The 13,115-nt window shown below is 44.4% G+C and overlaps 1 protein-coding gene and 1 long non-coding RNA gene across 17 annotated transcripts in view; one reads left to right on the top strand and one right to left on the bottom strand.

Annotated features, from left to right (window-relative positions):
- The window catches only part of LOC109491996, a 181,800-nt gene that overhangs the window by 64,056 nt on the left and 104,629 nt on the right, over positions 1 to 13,115 (bottom strand). Inside the window, exon 4 of one of the 2 annotated variants that reach the window (XR_006586364.1) lies at positions 11,207 to 11,352. This is a non-coding gene — a long non-coding RNA (uncharacterized LOC109491996). Of the gene's footprint in view, positions 1 to 6,193; positions 11,353 to 13,115 lie in introns of those variants that run through there. The other variant, XR_006586365.1, reaches the window with a different exon arrangement.
- Positions 1 to 13,115, top strand: part of IRAG1 (inositol 1,4,5-triphosphate receptor associated 1) — a 120,526-nt gene that overhangs the window by 46,414 nt on the left and 60,997 nt on the right. The gene's annotated exons all lie outside the window — the stretch shown is intronic.

The following is a 13,115-nucleotide window of genomic DNA, read 5'->3' as shown; positions in this document are numbered from 1 at the left end:
GATTCTGATGCAATCTGGTTCCCAGATCCCAGCCAGCTCCTCCAAACAGCTGTCATGCCATGCTCCCCAAGTATATCAGTGTTCCTTAAAAAATTAAAAGATTGTCAGGGTGCCTGGATGGCTCAGTTGGTTAAGTGTCTGACTTTGGCTCAGGTCATGATCTCACCGTTCATGAGTTTGAGCCCCGAGTCAGGCTCTGTGCTGATGGCTCAGAGCCTGGAGCCTGCCTCGGATTCTGTGCCTCCCTCTCTCTCTGCCCCTCCCCTGCTCATGCTCCATCTCTCTGTGTCTCTCAAAAATAAATAAACACTGAAATTTTTTTTTAAGTTAAAAGATTGCCAAAGCTTCAACTCCACCATTAGTGAAGAGATCCTTTCACACTGAGTTTAGTTCATCTTTAGCTCATTGTCTCACCTCTCTAAATAAAAGAACCTTTAAGCCTTCTCCTCAGGAGATGTAAGACAAGACAGCACAAAAGTCTGCTGGCCCTTCTGACCATCATGACTTCAAACCACACGTAGGTGCAGCTCCACTGGGTTAGAGGTGAGTGTGAGTTTCTAGTCGCAGCCAAGCAAGGGGAGGGTTCCATGAACTAACCACACAGTTGAGGGGCAGAGAGGACTAGCTGAATAGCAGGAGCTCCAAATTCCAGGTCTCTACAAGTTCACTCTCCTTGTGACCTTGTACCAGAACCAGGCCTCTGTAACATGAGGTGGTGGGCCCCATGGTCTCTGAAGGTGTATCAAATGCTGTGTTTCTATCTCTGTACTTGTGGGAAGTCTGTTTGTGGTACCAATAGCCTCTGCATTGCTGGAGCCAGCAGGAGAAGGACCCATGAGGACTTCAGGTGAGCTGGACTCAGGATGCCCAGGTCCTATAATGGAGGATCATTAGCACATAGTTTAAGAATATGGACTCTGGTGTCAGACCAAGCTGGGCTCCTACACATCACAGTCAGAAGACCTTGTATGAATCTGTTAACTTTCCTGTGCCTCTGGTTCCTCATCTCTTCCCCAGGGCAAGTATCAGTGGCTGTCTCCTAGACTCTGGTCAGCCCAGTCCTTGAGTACCTTCTTTGGCCTGAGGGACCATGTGACTGGGGCAGATTAGACCCCAGACTGAGGCTACATCAGATTTAGTATTCTTTTATTCTCTGCCCTTACTGAGAGGCACTAGGTCTCCCTGATTCTCCAGAGGCCCATGGGCATCGTCAGTGCAGAGCACCTCCCTCTTTGCACCCATCAGACAACCTACATTGGACTTCTCAGGCAGCCACAGCCTCAAGGGAGGATCAGGCCTTGTGAGCAGGGATAGAGCCTCCAGGGGCTAGAGCCCAAGTCCCTGGGAGCAGCGGAAGCCAGGCAGCCAGGAAAGCAGGGTTGGCCAGGAGTATTTGGCTGAAATTCCCAGTACCGTGTGAATTCCCACTCTGTGAAGCAGGCAAAGAATCAGAGCATCCTTCTGAGTTTACAGTTCCCCCGGGTCCAGCCCTACTTCTGGTTCCTCAAGCCCCAGCCCCCATTTCCCATCACTGACACGAGCACTAGCTGAGGCCTTCTCACACAAAAACACAAAAGCTGTAATGCTAGATCCTGTTTTTCTTTCTGCGCGCGCACGCGCACACACACACACACACACACACATTTTCTCTCTCTCTCTCTCACACACACACACACATGGACACACACACACACACACACACACACACACACACACACACACATCCTTGAGGTCCCTAATCAGAAACTGTAATCAAAACCTGCAAAGCAATAAAGCTTCTGGACAATGCACTCTATGAGGTTGTGTCCTGAATGTGTTTTCTGGGTTAGCCCTTGAACAGGGAGGGGCTCAAAGGAATGAGCTTGTAGCCAAGAGGTTCTGGCGGGAATAAAAGCTGTCAGGACACAAGCCTGGGAACTTGAGGGACCACAGAATGACAGATCATCAGAGCTAAGAGCTAGACGTGACACTAGATCTTATCTAAGACCCTCCCAGGCAAGCAAAGTTCTGCATAGTGTGAACCCCCAGTTACCTGGAAGCTTGTTAAACCCGGATTCCTTTGCCAACCTAGGCCTGTTGAACCAGAGTCTTCTGGGGTGGGTCTGGGGAGTTTGTAGGAGTAGTTCCATAGCGGGGAGCTCCCCACCTCACAAGGAAGTCTGCTGTGGTTGGCCAGCTCTACTTGCTGATCAAGCTGGAACTTGCCTCCCTGTGACTATACCTCAATCCTGTCCTCCACACCTGCCTATAGTGGTGTGAAAACCTACAGATGCAGGAAGGCAGTTTCTGCATCTTCCCAGAGTTGCCTTTCCTCTATTTCTCCAGGCTTTGCTCTCAGAGCCTACCCAGACCCCTCCTCTGGGCACATACCAACCTGTCTCCCCCTAATCATAGGGCACCAGACCTGGCCCCAGGTCCCAGAGGCAGCAAGACCAGGACATTAATCATTTCCTGGCCTGTGACCAGCAGCCACATTAAAAATCTCACTCATTAGAACAGCATGGCTTCCTCAGAAGTGCCTTGCAAAGGTGAGGGTGCAAAGAGGCTCATGTTAGCTCTAACAGCCCAATTTTCACTGGCTCTACTTTCCACCTGGACAACCTTATCCTCTTCCAGGGGCTTCTGGAAGCCCCCAGGCACAGGCCAACGTGAGCTCATAAGCTCATAAGACCTCACATCTTTCACATCACCTGTTCCAGTATCCCCCTCCCACCACCCCCTGACTCTCACCCCCATCTCCATTGTCCACAAAACCACTTAATAATAATACCAGGCACTATTTTACTGTATTAACTTATTTAACTTCCAGTCAACCTTATGAGGTAGATATTATCATCTCTATTTTACTGCTGAGGAAACTGAGGCACAGAGAAGTTAAGTATCTTCTTCCAAGATCATATAGCTCATAAGTAGCAGTCCCAAGATTTGAACCCAGGCAGCCTGGCCCCAGAGTGCATGCTCTTAGTCTTTCTCCTGCACTAAGTACTAATGGCTTTGCCTCGGGGGCCCTCTATGAGAACTCTTGGTGCCTGGTTAAAGGGAACATTGTCCTGCATTTCCAAAACCCTTGTCTGGGACAACCAACCAGGGTCTCTGCAAATACGCTGCCATGCACACTCCAATGCACCACAGCTTGTGGTACTTGGACTTAATTCTGCTTGCCATATTCTCAGATGCCTGAGCCCGTGGGGCCAGGAAATACAGTTCCATGTCACACATCCTGCTGAGACACTATGCTGCCCATGCTTCTTCATTCTTTTTCAGCCATCAGACAATAAAACAGCCCACCTTGATGCACACTGACTCTTAGAAACACAGACCACCATGCTATTCCTGGCTCATGCAACACATGGAGTCACTCTACACCTCCCAGTGTGCCTACTTTGTACTGCACTTTCTGATCCTCTAGACAAACTGATGCTTAACTCTATTATACGGCAGCATCCTGTTGACTTAAGATCACCTCAGCACTCAAGTACCCAGTGGCATCCCTGCTCCCACTTCCAATTTTTTATGAACTGAAAATTAGGTTGGAATGTGCTCTGGCCCTCACAGCAAAGGATCTGCTTGTGGAGCTCCTAAAACCTCTGACCATGAAGCTGCTGGGCCTCCTCTTTTGGCTCACAATTGGAGATCGTGGTGGCTGCTGCCATGACAAATCTGGACTTCCTGTTTGTGTCAGCATAGTGAGAGACCCATCCTGGCTTTTCAGTGGGCTGGCCCAGAGTGGAGCCTGTTCAGCCGCCCTTTCAGAAAAGTACCATGCAGGCTTTCCCAAGCAGCCAGGGAGTTCTGAAAGGCACAGGAAATGCTTCCATTTCATTGGGACACAACGTGTAAGTAGTGTGGCAATGTGGAAAGAGCTGGGCTTCACAACCCTGAGTGGGACCCTGGGTGAGTTACTCATTTTGCCTCAATTTCCTTATCTGTAAGCCAAGCCTTACGGTAATAGCTGCTAACAACAACAAACCTTTAAGGAACCTTTACTATGTTCCAGGTACTGTGCTAGGTTTGTTGTATACTTTATCTCATTTAATTTTCAAAATATCTCTGTGGGGTAGGTACTATTGTTATTCCCATTTAGAGATAAAGACTTCAAGCATAGAAAAGTAATGTGTTCTTGCTAATACAGTCATTGAGCCTAGAGTCAAACCCCAGGCAGCTTGACTTTAATTACCAGAATAATCTATATAAAGTGCCATGCAAGGTTCTCAGCTCATAACAGGTGCTCAGTCCTTAATGTAGCACAAAACAGTTTTTGAAAAGTTTTTACATATATTACTGCAATTGATGCCCTAACCTCACTGTGAGGACAGTGATCAACATCCCCAGGGAACTGAAAGTTCAGAGCAGTTAGGTATTATATCCAAATGCAAGAAAAGAAACTAAACATGGGGCTCAGTTCTAGGCTAAACTCTTTACATTCATTATTCAGATAGCCTTCATAATGCTCTATAAGTTAGCAATGACTATTCCTAGTTTATAGATTAGGAAACTAAGGCTTGGAAGGTTAAGTCATTTGTCCAAAGGACATAACAAGGAAGCAGCAAGACCTGGATTCCACTGCCTCATGGCTGTAAGCAGAGGAAATGGGGCTAGAATTATTTTTTTCTTCTTCCTAGTCCAGAAAACACCCCACTTTAACTGCAACAGAGTTTGAGCACACAGGGAAGGGTAACTCTTCTCTTACACATGATAGATACCCAATAAATATGGAATCATGTTGAATTTACTCAATATAGTTGACCCTTGAACAGTGTGGGAGTTAGAGGCACCAACCCCATGCACAGCTGAAAATACATGTATAACTTTTGACTCTCCAAAAACTTAACTACTGATAGACTGCTGTGGACTGGAAGCCTTCCTGATAACATAAACAGTCATTAAGACATATTTTGTATGTTATATGTATTATATACTGTATTCTTACAATAAAGTTAGCTAGAAAAACGGAAGTGTTATTAAGAAAATCATAAGGAAGAGAGAATACTTTTACAGTATGATACTATTAAAAAAAATCCACCAGTGCTGTTCTGACCCACGCTGTTCAAGAGTTAACTGTAAATGCTTATTGAATTCATTCAACAAATGTTTATTGAGCACTGAATAACCAAGACCCCACTCTCAGAGACTTCACCTCCTAGTGGAATTACAATTGAATGACAATTCATTTCTGATCTGATTTGCTTTGTGGTCCCTTACAAGCTTCTCTGGTCAGGAATTGGGGGATCCTTGGTCTATGCTGTCCTTGGGAATATCTAGAGTTTAACAACATCCTTTACCATGTAAGGTAGATTGCCAGCTTTTCTCTTCATTTTACCCTCCCTTGGCTGTTCAGGACCTGTCTTCACTAGCCAGGAGACTGGGGTTCTCTCTACCTCCCTGGAGACCCTTCGGGAAATGTGTGCCTAAGAAAAAGCAGGCAGTGTTCTGGAAGTGTTGATTGTTATAGGAGATCAGAAGTGTATATTAAAATCATTTTGCTTTAGTTCCTACAGTGAGCAAAGAAGTAGCCTATCATTTTTTGTTTCTCTAATTCCTGTCAGACTGCATATAAATTACTTAGGATAGGGGCTGTGTCTTTTGTATGTGTATCTCCAACTCTCAGCATAGGCTCTAATATGTGGTGGGAACTCAAGGTGGGATTGATGGATGGACAGATGAGCAGGTGAATGAGCAGCTGGATGGATGGATGGATGGATGGATGGATGGATGGATAGGTGGATGGATGGATGGATGGATGGATGGATGGATGTTTTTGTGAAAGGTTGGGTGGATAATTGGCTGGCTAAATGATTAAATGCCTGAATTGAAGGGAGGAAGAAATGAAGGGAGAAACAGGAGGAAAATGAGGGAGGAGGAAAGGATAGAAGATGATAATGAATGAATGGCTGGCTGGGTGATAGATACACTCTCCACTGAGTACGACTAATAGACATTGCATGTACTTCCACACTCCTGATGTTTTTTGGCATGAGAGTGAAAACAGTGATGAAGAAGGTAGGATAATCTAGTGGTTGTTGATCCTTGGCTTCTAGGAATAGAGTGGACAATGGTAGGAAAGAGTATCCAGGGGCGCCTGGGTGGCTCAGTTGGTTAAGCGGCTGACTTCGGCTCAGGTCATGATTTCGCAGTCCGTGAGTTCCAGCCCCGCGTCAGGCTCTGTGCTGACAGCTCAGAGCCTGGAGCCTGTTTCAGATTCTGTGTCTCCCTCTCTCTGACCCTCCCCTGTTCATGCTCTGTCTCTCTCTGTCTCAAAAATGAATAAACATTAAAAAAAACATTAAAAAAAAGAGTATCCTCCAAAGGCAAGCAGGCCCTGGGTACACAGTGGGATCCACAGGGTGGGCACTGAGGAGCTTTAGGGGAGCCAGGAACTGGTACTCAGTTCTTGGCAGGGAGGAGCCCAATATCCAGCAGACTTCAGCAGAGGCATTTCTGCTCTCTCCCCCATGCTCTTAGGACTTGCTGCTAGAATAATAATTTACTCCCAAGTCCCCAGAGTCCTTTTATCCATCACAAGAGCACTAATTCCTCTTTGTGGCCAGGGCCCCTCTCTACAGAGACAGTCCGTGTTTGCCCTCCATGTGATGAGAAAGGGACCTAAGGATACAGCCACCACAAGTCCCAACCTCTACTACCATTCTCACCAATATCATCACTATTAATATTGCTTTATCTTGTCTAATCCTTCAAACAAGGCTGGAAAATGGGGATTATTAGCTCACATAATGTTTGAGAATATGAAACTCAGAAAAGTTAAGTAAAGTGCCCAAGGTCATCCAGGTGGGATTCCCACTAGGGCTCCCCAACTGCATTATACCCTACACTGGCTTCCAGTTGGGTCCTTCTCTCCCAGGCTATCTGCCAGGGCCCAAGTGCAGGAGCTGAACTCCCCACTCCCACCAGGGCTGGGACTGGGGCTGTTTCTTAGAGCTTCCTCCCCAGGCCTAGTCATGTGATGTTGGGGAAGGGAAGATAATATTCCCGTCTATGACACAGGCCTATATTTATCTCTGCATACAAGCAGTTAGGAAACTGTTGCGCATTCCTGGGAATTTATGAGTGAAATAAACATTTAAATGTTTCTATAAGGTTTATTTAAGGAGAACAAAATGTGACCTGCTGGCTTATTATAGGGTGAGCTTGTGGGGAGACAGCCTGGGCCTCCATGCTTGGCTGATTTCAGGGAAGGGAAATGGACCCTTGGTGAGACTGGGCCTGTGGAAAGGTAAGGGGGTGCCCCTGCCATCTTTCCTCCAACTACGTGTTCAAATTTGTGCTGGCTGGAGGGTCTCCTGAAGGAAAGTGTTTGTGAAGGCGGGAGCAGCCTGGAAGAATAACAGGAGTGTCATAGTGTCATGCACACACCGGGAACCACGAGAGGTGAGACCAAAGACCAGGAGAAACAGCTATAAGAGTAGCATGGTGAAGTGGGAAGGCCAACAGGCCTAATATTTAGTCCTTTCCACTATTTTCCAGCTGCACAGCCCTGGACAAGTCCTTTCTTTCACTGGTAAAGTGGGGGCTGATGAGGAAAAAGCAGGGAGAAAGGAAATGCATCCATTGTCTACTCCATGCTCAGGGCCTTCACTTTCCTCTTTATGATTCTATGGCATTAGGAGGCATTACCATCCCCAATTTGTAGATGGATATCCTGAGATTCAGTGGCAGAATTGCTGGGAGGATGAAGTGAGGAAACACACCAGAAGTGTCTGGGATCGGGCCTCGCACTTAGAAGTCCAAGAAAGTGTCACTCCCTTCTACCCACATTTGTTCCTTTGTTGTTCATGTCTGTAACCTTGCAAAGGACATCTCTACATGGTCTCAGAGGCAGATGGTAAGAGAGGGAGTGGAGCCAAGTGAAGGTGGTCTTGGAGGTGGGCTTCTCTGGGAGTCACTGATTATAAGACCACTTGGGCTTTTGTGGTCAGATAGATGCCCAGGGAAGATGCTCTATGGCTTCATGACCAGAAGAGTGAGGCCCTCCTAATTTAACTCCAAATGATGGATCAGACTCAAAACTAAGAACAACAATCTCTTCAAAACCAAACTCCAAAGTAATTGATTCAGCCCCAAAGTTAACAATAACAGAATATAACATCTGACACTGGCATTTGCTAAGTGCCAGGTGCTTTCCATCTGGAGCTGCAGATTTAGCAAATGAAAATACAGCTATGTCCATACAATTTTGGAACACACTTACACTAAAAAATTATTTGTTGTTTATTCGAAGTTCAAATATAACTGGACATCCTGTATTTTAGCCGGCAATCTTATTTCCATATCAATCTGTTTAATTTTTGTAACTACCCTGTGGGATAGTTATTTGACAGATGAGGTAACCAAGGAACACAGAGGCGAGGTAACTTGCTCAAGGTCACACAGCTAGTAAGTGAGAACCTGTACTATGGATGAATTACTGTGGTTCCCAAGCTCAAGGCCCTTGAAGTCCTGAAGCCAGTAACTTCACTGGCAAGCTCCATATTTGGACATGCTGCAACACAAGCTTTCTTGAGGGCCTGTCTTATGTTTAGCAGCTCAGGTTGGGAGCAGGGTTGAGTATTCACACTCATCACACACACTACAACCTGGCAGAATTCACTCCAGAGGGTCTCTGGAATCTTCCCACACTTTCCTGGATTCCTGTCTTTTCAGTGCCTACTGAACTGAAACAGCCCACAGGAGACTGAATGTTCCCCACAAAAACAGTTTTTCACAGAGCTTGTTCATCCATTCTATGTACTGATTAGGGAAAGAACACTTTGATTTTATTATTGTATATTTTGCACGCACTGAAAAGAGAGAGTGAGGAGCATTCCAGGACATTCCATCAGGGGATTAGAGGATTTCTCCCTGCTTGCTTTGTGCCTCCTGGTTTTTAAGCTGCTTTGAATTGCATGTGTTTGTGGTTACATGCTTGGCACTTGCCACCTATGGCTTGTTTCTGCCTTTCTATGAGCATGTCTGCCCCTACCCTCCTCTGACTGAGGGTACATACAACCCCGTGCATGACAGCCACCTTAGAAGAGCTTTGCTGCAAGTTGTCTTCAGCCAGAAGGCAGAGAAAACTTCCACCAGAAGGCAGCTCCTTAGTGCGTTGCAGACCATTTACCTCGCAGGTCAACAGTAAGGGCACCAGGCCCTAGGCACTACCTGGGGTGGGGGTGAGGGGTGCTTTCACCCACTCCTCATCCCATTGTGCTAACTGAGAAGCACTTCAGAGGTCTGCCTATTTCACTTTTCTCTTCCTGTGCTCTAGCATAGACTGTAGCACATGATAGGCATTCGGTAAGTTTGCTGGAGAGAATAAAGCATAACAATGTGTGGATGTTTACACACTGACTTCTTAGACTAGAAGGCTTTTGAAAACTTCAGCGAGCCAACCATAAAAAGAAAGGCTAGACAAACTGTACAATAAGTAATTGGATGGAGCTGGAGGAGTAAGTCGAGGAGGGAGGGAAAGGAAGAGAGGCTTTTCATGGGGAGTGAAAAGTCAAAGGGCAGAGGAGAGGTGAGGATGGTTAAGCATTATCTCCTTCCATGTCCTTTGAGAGCTGAGAGTGAAGAATGAGGCTCTTTTTGTATTATTTTTGTCTGCTGAATAATTCTTTAAAGCAATCTTTCTCAGAGCCTGGGCCAAATGGATCACAGATTCATTTGGTTTCAGGTCAAATAGTTTAACTTCAGAGTCAAACCATGGATGGTTAGGAGAAGCATGCATTTCTCCTTATCTGCTAGGGATGTTTGTATTTATCAAATTGTCTCCCCATTTTTATAGCCTCATGTTTTTATATCTTAGATTTTATTGCTGGTTATTTCAAATTGCTTTGGGAAATAGGTAGTGTGTCAATAAAATAAAATAAATAAATGAATTGTATTCTACTTACTTAGCAGAGTGAAGGTATTAGACTCTTGGAAATGGGTATATATTATAATCCCCGCAGCACTACACAAGGTTTTTTTCAGGATGTAACATGAAGAAAGTAATGTTTGGCTCTCCCACCCCTTTTATGTAGACTTACCTCATCCTCATTAATGTCTGCTGGGAATTCATAAAAGCCCATCCCAAGAGATGGCAGAAACCATATGATATAATGAGTATGAAAATAATATTTTAGCCAAAGTGCATTTCTTCCTGTTCACCAGAGGATTCATACAAGAAAGAAATTCTTTATATATGAAAATCATGAAAAAGGTAATTTTTAGAGCACAAACTGTTGCAGTTGAAATAAACTCCACCCAGGGAAAGAATTTCAAACATACTGTAAGAAAAATCAGCGTTTCAATTGGAATTCCCATGGTAGCAGTCACCCATTGGACTGTATGGAAAGAAATCCCACCAAGACAATGTGGGAGTTACACAAAATGAAATATATTGTACAGCTTAGTGCTTAGACTTAACCATATTGTGTTGTATACCTAAAAGTTTTCTAACGGGGTAGATCTTATAAGCATTCTTATCACAACAGCAACAACAATAACAATAATAAGTAAATAAGAAGGCAAAAGGAAGAAATGTTGAGAAGTGATAGACTTACGGCATAAATCGTGATAAGAGTTTCATAAGTGTATACTTATCTCTAAACTCATCAAGGTATATACATAAAATATGGATAGCTTTTCATATGTCAATCATACCTTAATAAAGTGGTTTTAAAAAAAAGGTGTCATGAGTCAAGGAGGCTTTAAGCACAAACCTCCTGTGTTTCAGAAAACCTTGGTTTTCAGGTTAAGAATCATGTGCCACAGGGGCAGTAACTTGGATGCTTTCAGGGCCAGTCAGGGAGTACAAATGATTGAAGCAAGCTACAGAAGCAGACCAACAGTTACTCTGCAGAAATGCAGACCCAAGATGGCTTGGTCTCTTGGTTTTTCAGGAAAAGCAGGAAATCCAGACCTTTATGGGAATCCTTCCAATTATAAATGTTGACAACTAATATAAAAATTTATAAACATTATTTAGCAAATGGCCCTCCAGGTCTCTAATTTGTACCTCAGAGAATAGCTAATTCTTTCATTGAGATCCAAGAAACCACAACAAGAAACCCTGGTAATGACATGAAGAAAAGCCTCTGGAAAACCTTCAGCCCTTCTTTCTGCTCACTGGAGGATCCATCCCCTTTCCGCCCTTTTTACTGGCTCTCCCATTTAGCTTGGCAACTGCCCCTGGTCCTGTCTGCTCCAGTTTCAGCCCATGACCTACCATTTTGATTCCCCTTTTTGACCTCAGCAGCTCTTCTGGATGCTGTTCCACTGTGTGTCATCAGGTCCCACATCATGACCCAAGATCCTCCTGCTTCCTTTCTGGCCCCTTGGAAGGCCCCAGCTTCTCTGCCTCTTGCTGGCCTCCTACCAGGGGACAAAAGGTGGGGAGAACTGAATACAGCCATTGTTCATTTTAATGATAATCATGATCAATAGATATTTGTAGACCATATGACACTTATCAAAGTGCATACACATTCATCATTTCATTTTATTCACATAAACTTCTGAGACAGAGCAGGCCTTTAACCATTTTATAGTTATGGGAATTGACAGGGTAACAAGAGGACAAAGCAAGTAACCAGCTCATCACTAGCCCATCAAGCTTATACTATCTATAGAAGGAGCTATTGCTTTTTTTGGGAAACTTCTTGAGCATGTCTTACAAGAGTCTTTGACAGAATTATGGATACCTGTGTTCTCGGAGGGACTGGAGTTCTGGAGTTGTGAGGATAGGTTGGCCGGTCTTGGTTCCAGTCACAAGCATCATACTAACTCCCTGTCACTGTACATTGGCCAAATGGAGAGTAACACAGCTCCAATTTACTGGAAGCTTCTCAAAATTCCCAAGCGGTAGATGGATACTATAATAACAGGGCTTCTTCCATCATCTCAACCAATGTGCATCATGATGATCCATGAATGGATCTGCTGTCAACATTTCTATGTTTTCTCTTTGGGTGGTCAAGTTATTCCCAAACCTGACCTTCAGTGTTCTCCATGTCTGAAACCATAAAAATCAAACTCACTGGAATAACACCCAATGTCCTTCAGAAGCTGGCTCATCCTTTTATTCTATTTCCATTATTTGCCTCTAAATTAGGTTCCTGCATCCAAGTCCAGTGTGTGTGTTTGTGTTGTAGTCTTCCCCCTACAAATAAGCAATTATTTGACACCAGCAGGGTGTCGAGGAATTCAACTAAATTCTGACACTACCTACCTGGAGACAGAATCAGAACCACAGGTAAAGAACTCAGTCCTACAAGACTGCCCTCACTTCAGACACCAATCACAAGTTCAGGTTGTCACCTGTGCTTCTGATAGACTGGTTAGAAATCAGAGGTTCCCATGGATCCTCTCCTCAGGTTTGATAATTTGCTAGAGTGACTCACAGAGCTCAGGAAAACCCATTTACTCACTAGATTAATGATTTATTACAAAGTATATTAAAGGATACAAATCAACAGTCAGATGAAGAGATACACAAGGTGAGATTCTGAATAAAGGAGCTTCTGTCCCCATGGAGCTTGGGATGTGGCACAGTGGCATGTGGAAATGTTCTGGTTTCCCAGCATGGAAACTGTCTGAACCTCCTCCTTTTAGAGGCTTCATTATGTAGGCATGATTGATTAACTCATTGGCCATCGGGGATTGATTCAACCTCTAGCCCCTCTCCCATCCCCAGAAATCAGGGGGTGGGACTGAAAGTTCCCACCCTCTATTCATGGTTGTTTCCCTGGCAACCAACTTCCATGCATAGATGTCTTGCAAAAGTCACCTTCATTAACATAAATTCAGCTGTGGTGAAAAGGGCTTGTTGTAAATAAAAGACACCCATTTCACCTTTATGGCTCTGAAGGAAGTTCAGAACTGAGGACAAATATTATAAGATACCAAATATTATAAGAAGAGATTTTTCCATTGCTCTTATTGCTCAGGAAATTCCAAGGGTCTTGGGAGCCGTGAGCTAGAAACTGTGGATGAAGACCAAATATATATGAGAAATATACTTTGGTTATCTGAATGACTATATATATATATTTTTTTTTTCTTATAAACCACAATATTGCAGTTCCATTCTTGACCTTTCTATCTTACATACCCCATAATCCACACTCCAGTTACAC

The sequence above is a fragment of the Felis catus genome, chromosome D1 (assembly GCF_018350175.1).
Source record: "Felis catus isolate Fca126 chromosome D1, F.catus_Fca126_mat1.0, whole genome shotgun sequence".
Lineage (NCBI taxonomy): Eukaryota > Metazoa > Chordata > Mammalia > Carnivora > Felidae > Felis > Felis catus.
This window is presented reverse-complemented; position numbering and strand designations above follow the sequence as displayed.